A 9,413-nucleotide genomic window follows, 5' to 3' on the forward strand; every position below is an offset into this window, starting at 1 on the left:
TGGACACCAGCACTTCCAGCATCCTCCTGTCATGCTAGAAAACACTCGTCCCAGGCCACCCACCTGGGTCCACTGGTAAGCGTGATGAGCATGTGGGGCACAGGGACAGACTGCAAGGGTCACCTAATGCTTTGTGTGTGGCATGTGCTGACACGAGGACCCACAGCAGCCAGCTCCCTATTGCCCTGAGGAGGGGACTCTGTCCCCAGAGTAGGAGAATAGCCAAACTGGGTGGCTCTTGTGGGGGTGAGACACAAAGCAGTGTGTGAAGGCTGTTGGTAGATCGCCAGCCAGCTCACGTGGATGTGAAACTACTCTTTATTTCCACCGTAATCAAGATTTTTGAGAGCTATTGTTATGCCTCATGTGGATGCAGCACCACTCAACGTTGCCGGCACTGAGTTACACCCACATACATCTTTAGTTATGTATGTCCCCCAGTGATTATCAAACACGTGTCCTGAATGCAATGGCAAGACCGGAATGTTCCTAAACTGCTGGTTGCTGCAGCCTGGGAAATACGTGGGTAAAGTTTTATGGTGTTTGTGCCTTTTCGGCATAGTCTTCCCTCTGCATCCCGTAGACACTGCCTTGATACGGCTGTCAAGGCATGCCACTTATATTGCGTAAATAAACGTGGAAAATGTGTCTTCTGAGGAGCGCTGCCGCACATGCCACAGCCAGCTGGACCTACGAGTTACGGAAGGTGACGAAATGTTTCCCTGCTTGTTCTTACCAAGAGATATTTCAGTACTATTTCCCTGGTGATTCAAACCTGTTTCTTCATGCTTCAAAACTAGGTGCTACGTGCTGGGGACGACTTGCATAATCCATTTCCAATGACAAAGTTCAAACATTTCTGATACTTACATGAGGAAGAATGGAGCAGTTTCATGTTTGCTAATGCCACACCTAAAGCAGCTTTGCTTAAAAATAGTGATATTTTTGCAAAACAACAAATATTGGATTGTTATCTTTGCTGAGCTTTAGGATGTGGCTAATCTAAATTTTCTTATTTTCTGTGGAATATGAATGCTGGATACTTTCTTATTAATCCAGAAGGAATTTACTCTTGCATAATTATGGGTGTGCAGGAGCTTTGGCTTTAGGGAAAACATCAAATCTTTGAAATTCTTGATAAAATTACAGGAACTGGCAAAACTGATGTTTTATAAAATAAAAAAATATTTTGTCTTTATCTATGTCATCTAACAAAACAAAACAAAAAGATTTTTTTTTCTTTTATGTGTATACCTTTGAACTGAGTCAAGCCTGGAAAATTTCGGTCATCCCAGAAAAGATTTCACAAGATTTTATTAGTAACTAAAAAGGGGTTTGTGTCATAGTACAAAAATTGTAGTATTTGCCATCCAAAAATCAATTTATAAAACATGCTGGGTAACAGAAGGTAGCTCAGCACATGGCCAATGACAGTAACACAGGTTAAGGTTCAGATTCATTTGAAAGAACATGATCCACAGGTTAAAAGAAATACTGTAAGCCGTAGTTCAGTTAGAAAATATACAGGAAGGCCTGTATCATTAAGAATTATTAACTGAGCATTCTAGAGAAATACATGTAGTTATGCTGAAGACTGAACAGTGCATTAGATAGTGGTGGATATTAATGTGTACTAGACTGTAGCTGGATTCTGGGTCTACAGGCCTTAGGCAAAACTCATTGATTGTTCCTGTTGCCTCCCAGCTTAGGGGTTAGAGGGAAAAGGCAGCACAAAAGCTTTCATGGCCAACCCTGTCTTTCTAATGAAATGGCTGCCCACATAGGCTGCCTGGCCAAGGTGAGGCAGGAATTGCCTCCTAAGCTGAAAGCAGTATTATGTCAATTCCTTTGGTTTCTACTCAACTGCAAACCAAACTTTCCATGGATCGCAAGAGGGTTTGCCGGGTGAATGAGCTGCCGCACTGAATTTAATCAATGTCTGAGTGGCTTAGCTTGAGTTTGAAAGACAGTTCAGAAGCTGCACAAACAGGTACCCGTAGTGGACAATTATATAAAAATTTGCCCCTAGGGGAAGTTTCCTATAATCCCAGTTATTCACTACATGGCTTGGACTTTGGTATGTGAAGGGTTTATTTATCATTGTTAATCATCACTTTGCATTGCAAAGTACAGGCCACTAGCACCACTCGGCTGCTTGTACAACCAAGGAGCACCTCGCACAAGGACATAGGAAGATCTTGGTCTCTTCTGAATGTCACTGGGGGTTTTGGTCTGATGGTATCTCGTGGCAGGGAGTTTCACAGTTCAGTTGGACACATTTCCCGCTTCCAGGCCTGCATGTACGTCATGCACTTCAGCTTGAACAAAAAGGAAAGTGAGGAAGGGCTTTGTCCCACAGTTCATCAAGCAGTAAAATGTGGTCACTGTTTTACCAGGTAAATAGGCTAATTCAGAGCACAAAAACTGACTTAAGGTCTTCAATCTGGAAACCTTAACTCCAGTAGTGACAGGTACTGGATTTGAAATCAGTCTGGAAATCCTCTGTATGGAGCTCCAGGCCTTCTTCATGTCTTGCCCCCCCACCTGCCACCCAAGCTAACTGCTGCATAGGTAGCAGGTTGGATTTGCTGCATTTTGCTTTGTCAGCAAGGAGCACAAATAGTAACTGTAACAAGTTCTCAGACAAATTTCTAAATCACTGCTGTATCAACCTAACTGGGAAATTACACTGAGCAGGTCTATGCAAAAATAAATAAATAGGAAGACTAAGTATCAACATATATTCCCTATGTATTTTAGTCCTGTGCCTATAATGATAATCAGTTACTTCATATTTTGATTTGCGCAACAGCACTGATTTCCAGTCAGGTGAGCTCACTCTACCAGCATGCTCTGCTACTGAGCATTCCAGTCAATGATTTGCCCTTTGCTTTAGTTTTTGATAGCATCATCATTTTAAAATCACCTTGCATGTTGAAGCCTTCAAGGATGCCTTCATGAAAGACTTCTGTAACAGAATAATCTAAGGGCTAAACCAAAATATGGTGATGGCTCAAAATCTGCAAGATGGGTACTTTTCCCTGACCAAACATGAACAGAAGGATTTATTAGATGTCTACTGAAAATTATTGACAGTGAACATCTGTATCTGCATTAATATTGTTCTAATTTGTGAGCTTTAATGTTTCTGTGTTTGCTATAAGGAGGGGCTATGGTTAGTGCTACAGAGAGCACTGTCAAAGTTGCAGGAGGTACGATATGTCACTTTTTAAAGTTTTAAAACAAGACAGTTTTCCACACAGGCCTCCCAGACCGTGGGTTTGGAACCCGTGCTTGGGAAACAGCACCTCTCAAGCCATTGCTCAAGCCAATGGGAACCAGCTTGTTCAAGGTGTGCCTTATACACACCCTGTTCTGCTATATAATTCATGGTAATTATATGCTCGCTGAAAACACAGAACAAAACCATAACTAGGAACAGATAGACAGTCTGGGAAAAAAAATCTTTGGTCTGTAACAGTCTTTAAGTAGATGCCATTTGTTTGCTCCTGCAAAAGTTATCCTTAAAGCACAGCTGGACTCTTCTTTCTTGCCTGCAACTCGCCTCACCCTTGCTGAACCTTCCTGAGTGGGCCCAGTGTCAGGTGGGAAAAGGTTTCCCCTGGGGAAACCTAACCCTCCCAAACTGGTGTTGACACAGCTCTATTTTTTAAGATGTGGGGTTTTCTTCCCTAGAACCTGGCAGCACCTCTGGTTTGACATGTGGAGCAAGCAGGCGAAGGAGGCTTGAACAGCTGCCAGGCAGAGCTGAGTGGGGCTTGCTCTCTCCTTGCGCTGGTGTAAAGGCATCTCAGCACCACTCAGTTTGAAAGGTAGGGTTGGTGACTTCTTCTTCCTTTTAAAACAAAAAGCCACCGTGCCAGACCGGGGAGGGCAGAGCAGCAGGCCCTTGGTGGCAGCAGGGATCTTACCTGCTTCTGGGTGCCATGAAAATACAGCTACACACTCTCCTCCTTGCATGAGGCCGTAAACCTGGCCTTTATGCAGCTGCCAGAGTCTTTTATTGCTCCTGGTTTAGTCATAGTGAAGTATAAATTTGCTTTGAATTGCTGGGTTTGATTTTATTTCTCAGGAGTTTGTTTCCTAAGGAGAAAAAGCATGGACTCATAACTCTCCCAGTTAGAAGTACGCAGGCTATTTAATTTAGTGTAGTTGCAATACCGTATTTTTAACAATTAGTCCCTACTAATTAGTTAATTACACTGTCACTAGTGTAGCTATGAATAGATGTTAAATTCTATTGCTGAGTGCAATGACAGAATTAAACCCAAGTACAATGAGATAACACTCCCTACAGACTCTCCCACACTCCCCACAGTTGTTGCTACAGAAAAGATGCAAAAACAAAGCCAGCCTTTTCCAAAGTATTTTATATCATGACATCATTTTGAAATTATACCCCTTAGAGAGCCCCACTGACACCCACTAGCGACCCACAGTAAGCAGTGCAGCCGCAGCCACGGAGGTCGGTGTTTCTTGGACACACAGGGCAGGAGTGTGTCTTCAGCAATCCCCCAGCCCAGCTGGGGATGTTCAGCTCTGCCCAGCTCCTGGATCGCTGCAGTATCAGCTCTTGGGAGGCCCTTTGCATATCTTGTGTGTGTGCTTGTGGAGGGAGCGGTGCATCCTTGGGAATATGGTACAGCGTACCAGGCTGGTGGTTCCCATGAACTAGAAACTGATGCACACAGCTACATAGGCATGAGTCCTATGTATCCATGCTAAGACGAACATGTATGCATGTGCTGTCATGTTTTTACTTCGGAGCCATGGGAATCTTGATATAACGAGTATGTTCTTCATATGATAGTACACATATATTTTCAAGAGACTGGGCGGAGAAAGCCCCTTTGCCTGCTGAGGTCCATAGGTGGTGCAGATGAGACTCTAATCCCAAGACCCAGAGAGCAGAAGCTGTACAGCAGTTTGACTTCACCACAAAGCAGCTGAGACCTGCCCAGTAGGATGGGGAACAAGCATCATTACAGATGTCCTGAATCAGGCTTTTTTGTCAGCCTCCATGTCGGTGTCCCATGGAGCCCAAGCAGGAGCTGGACATGGTCCTGCCACATCTCTGGCAGAGGCAAGCACCAGCAGTCCCCGGACCGCAGTCTTTGCAGCTGCACTGATAACAGTCTGCACCCCTGTAACTTTAGGGGGAATTAGGGTCCTGCAGCCACGTGGCCTTTGAAACATTAATGCACATCAACCACATATCACACGCAGGCACTGTGGTTATTTTGTAAGTACCCAGACTTTGTACCACCCTTATTCAATGACCTGTGCATATATTCAGATGTATGTACTCATACAGACAAATTCTGCTGTCTTTTTCTTGGTAAAGGACATAAATCTGTAAGAATAAATCAAGATCCCACTCACTAAAAAAAAAGAAAAAGACAAACAACAAAACATTCCTATAAAGAAAAACATCCAAAACAAGTCACCTGATATTTTAGAAAGGAAAATAAAATTCCAGGTGAGAAACGGTGATAAGTGGGTGGCAATAGTTGCAACAGTGAAGCTACAGATACAGTGTGTCAGAAACAGCTGCAGGTAACCTAGAGCATTTCTCTTCAGTTGAAGAACATGCTGTGTGAAGGCTGCCTGATAGGGTAAAAATGTAGAAGGATTATAAAGGACAGAAATAAAAAGCTCTGTGGACTAGACTCTGTTTTGAAGAATCAGAGGATATGGAAGGAATTTGAATAGCTGAGTTTCATCATCTTCCAGTTCAAATGAGTGGTGCAATGCTGAATAATTTCAGGGAGAGAAGAAATAATTCTATTATAAGGGAAATTTCATCTAGCCGTGATAGCATGGTGTCACTGAAGATCACTTAGGAAACTCACAAATGTAAATGGAGTAAGACATTTAAATGACATTTTACTATAGACATCCTTATGTAAATTAACCCACATAACCAATGCTACATGTATGTTCAAGTCTGGAGATATTTGAATAATACATAACAATAGCTGATGCAGAATCATTCTAAGTTGATTTACCTGTTTCTTCCCTTCTTCTGAAATATTAATTACATTGTGACAGAAAACTTGATGATGTGAGACAAAGTGGAAGGGTTTCAAGACCAAAAATATGAACGTTAACATTATGCGGATTGATAATCAGAAGAAAACAAAGCCACAGTAGTGGATTTTAACCATAAATGCTGAAAAGATAATTACGGTTACACATGATCTATCTTCATGATAATGAAGGCAACTCTCATGGAAAGCAATGTTTTCTTTAAAGACCTCCCTCCTAAAAAAAAAAAAACAAAAAACAAAAACAAAACCAAAAACCAACAGGCAAACAAACAAAAAAGTGTACAGTTTTCACATTTGTAAGAAAGCTTGAAAATTTGATGTGAGTGTAGAATTAGAAAATAAATGCAACGAATTCCCCTGTTTTTAGAAGTGCAAGCATTTGGAGTTTGGTCTTCTGGTTTCTTAAGCCTGTCCTGTAAGTGTTGATTAAATTTCACTCCAGTGAAAGCAGTGAGGCTTATCTGTGAAGCACATAACTCCACTGGGTGAGTAATGGTAGTAGAATCTGGCCTGAATGAATCAGACAAATAAGCATAATTATGTTAACCAGGTGCCTAAGGCATTACCTTAGTGTGCACAAAACTCGGAGAGATGTTGAGCTGTTGATGAACCAGCTGCTCTTATCGGGAGCTGGGATGCTCCTTGCTGCTGAGGATCGATTCCCCTGTGGCTGGATAAACTGTGGGAAAACACTAAAATCAAGACATGCAGCAGATAGAGCATATGGAGACACTTCGGCATCAACAAATAGCTTTTAGCACTAGGTGGTGCTCTTTTCTCTATTAAATTACTATTCAACAGGTGAGAGGAATGCGCTTTTTTTATGACCCTGTGCCCCATTTGTTACAGTAGGACTTCACTCAAAGAAACAGAAAACTTATAAGCAAAAATGTAAAGCAAACCAGAATGCTTTCCTGTGTTGATTAGTCATCACCCGTAAGCCTGAGATATCTATCAGGTCCTGCAGTCCATCTTTGTGAGCGCTCACTGCCGTTGCTCCTGGTCCTTTTTTCCCAGTGCTATTTGCAGAGTCCCAGTGGTGAGGGATTCCTTACTTCCCTAAAGAGATTCTCTTGGATCTGTACGTAGGTCACTGTCATGACATTTATTCCTGAGATCCTCTATGTTCCCTTTACTTTTGTATTCTTCTTCTCAATCACAGTCTGTGTTCCACCCTACGTCGTTCTTTGTTCATCCCCTCCATATATTTCTGTTCTTTAGTTATGTGCTCTGTGGCTGTTATTTAGTCAGGGATACATATATATATAATGAGTTATCTTCTCTCTTGTATATCAGTCTATCAGTCATTACAGGTCTTCCTCATTCCTGTTATTTTTCTATAAACAGCCTCAAATACATTAATGCTTTTATTAGCAGAGCCTCGTAAGAATCTTTGCTAAGAGCTACGTTTTCCATGAAAAGCCAGACAATGAGATAACAACTTTAATAGTTATGAAAAGATCTAGAAGAATCTCCTAATACAGAATGACTCAGTGATAATAAGTGGTAAATGAAATTCAGAGCACAAAGAGGAGAAAATGGTCTTTCATTTTGCAGGGGGAAAAAAAAATCATTATTACCATATAGGAAGATGTTAGATGGTGGATCACAAATGTCAGCTCAGTGCCTGTCAAGCAGACAAACACAATCTCAGGACTTACTTGCAAAAGGACTAGGAAAACCAGAGAACATCCTTGTGGTAGGTTAAGAATCCATGGTGCAGCCTAACTTGAGCACAGCTTCCAGTGCAGCTGCCTGATCTCAGGCAAGATGTAACAGAGCTGGAAGAGGTCCAGAGAAGGGCAGGAGAAGTGCTCAGAAATGGTCTGAGGAGAAATCAAATGAAGTTAGAGCCTTCAGCTGGAAAAAGGACAGCTGCAAAGTCATGGCTAGTTTGCTGTCCACTCTTCCTTTCAGTGTCACTCCTGAAATCAAGGAATATCTTTTTTTTTCACACACTTTGTAGAGAGTGAGCCCTTTTGGTGCTATGCCAAACAATTATCAAACTCATACTGTATTAACAGAATCTTCGGTCTTCATCTATTTTTCTGAGCCTCAGTGAATGGTTTGTTAGAGCCAGTTGCTTTTTGTTCTTTATAACTCCCTTCCAAGTCCACCATGCTGGTTGCTGGCCCCTTTGGTGAGAGCAGCACCGCTTAGGACTTAACCCATCAGAGCATTAAGAAACGTCCTGCTGGGTCCGACCAACAGCCACAAATGCTATTGCTGCCCAATGCCTGTGATGGCACTGGGGTAGCTGCATGGATGCTGGCCATCTGCCCTGATCAAGCCACAAGTTTTGAAGGCCCCAGCAGACCCTGCAAGGTCCCCCAGGCTCCCAGGACAACATCGCCTGAGAGAGGGCAGGCAGATCCAGATAGCAAAGCCTGAAGAGTGACAACTGGAGATGCTGTTTGGGGAAAGCACGTGTACCTGGCCTCTTCCTCTGGTCCAGTCTCACGAGATCAGTCATTGGAAATGCCTGTTTGTTTTATTATCTGTTAACAGAGGCATTGTTCACAAATCTTGTCTAATTCCTTTTTATGCCTGCTAATAGCCTGCTTCCCCAGCCTCCTGTGGCAATGAATTCTGGAAGTTCATTACCCGCTGTGCAAGGAAGTGCTCTTTCATTTCAGGAGCAAACTACATCTACACTTCCCATCCATAAATGCAAATTTACATAAGATTCAACCTGTCACTGTTCTGAGTATTATCCTTTGGCCTAAGTGTTCCCAAGTGATACATACACAATGAGTGGTATGAAAACAGCTTCAAATAAATATTAAGGAAAACAACGCTTATTTTGTTGCATTTTTCCAGGGGAAGGTGAGGAATGGTTGTTTAGCCATGGCTGCTACCCAGACAAGTGAACGCCTCTTCTCTGCCTATGTGTAGCCCAGAACAGACCTGGAAGCACGTGTTTTCTCATGGGAAGGGGAGGGGAGGCTTGTAGCCTGCCACAGAGCTTGGCGCAGTGGCCCTGGCTGCTGCTGCCATGGTACAGCACATGGTACAGCAGTGGTCCTTCTGCAAACCCTGTTTGGGAACTCCTGCTTCACATATTTCCTGGCTTGTTACATCACCATTTCAACTACACTTTTTATTTCATGAGTCTGTGTCAGTGCCAAGCCAGGCCGCACACACACAGAGAGTAAAGCAACTTGTGCCATGGTTAATCTACAGCTGTCTTCCCTTAATTTATAAATTCCATGATGCTATCAAAATGAAGACTCAGTTTTGTCTTGCAAGACCTATTCTTCACCCGCCCAACCCTCTGTTATGCAGGTGACTCTCCACCCACTCGCTCTTCCCCAAGCTCCGGTGCTGCCTGTGGCTTGTGGT

At 42.8% G+C, this 9,413-nt stretch overlaps 1 long non-coding RNA gene across 1 annotated transcript; it reads right to left on the reverse strand.

Moving 5' to 3' along the window:
- Window positions 1-4,427: 4,427 nt before the first annotated feature.
- Window positions 4,428-7,852, reverse strand: LOC140654524 (uncharacterized). The gene is made up of 3 exons (XR_012043435.1): window positions 7,733-7,852; window positions 6,638-6,750; window positions 4,428-4,974 (listed from the first exon to the last, which is right to left on the reverse strand). It is a non-coding gene; the product is annotated as an uncharacterized lncRNA (long non-coding RNA).
- Between the last annotated feature and the right edge of the window lie 1,561 nt (window positions 7,853-9,413).

The sequence above is a fragment of the Ciconia boyciana genome, chromosome 1 (genome assembly GCF_034638445.1).
Source record: "Ciconia boyciana chromosome 1, ASM3463844v1, whole genome shotgun sequence".
Lineage (NCBI taxonomy): Eukaryota > Metazoa > Chordata > Aves > Ciconiiformes > Ciconiidae > Ciconia > Ciconia boyciana.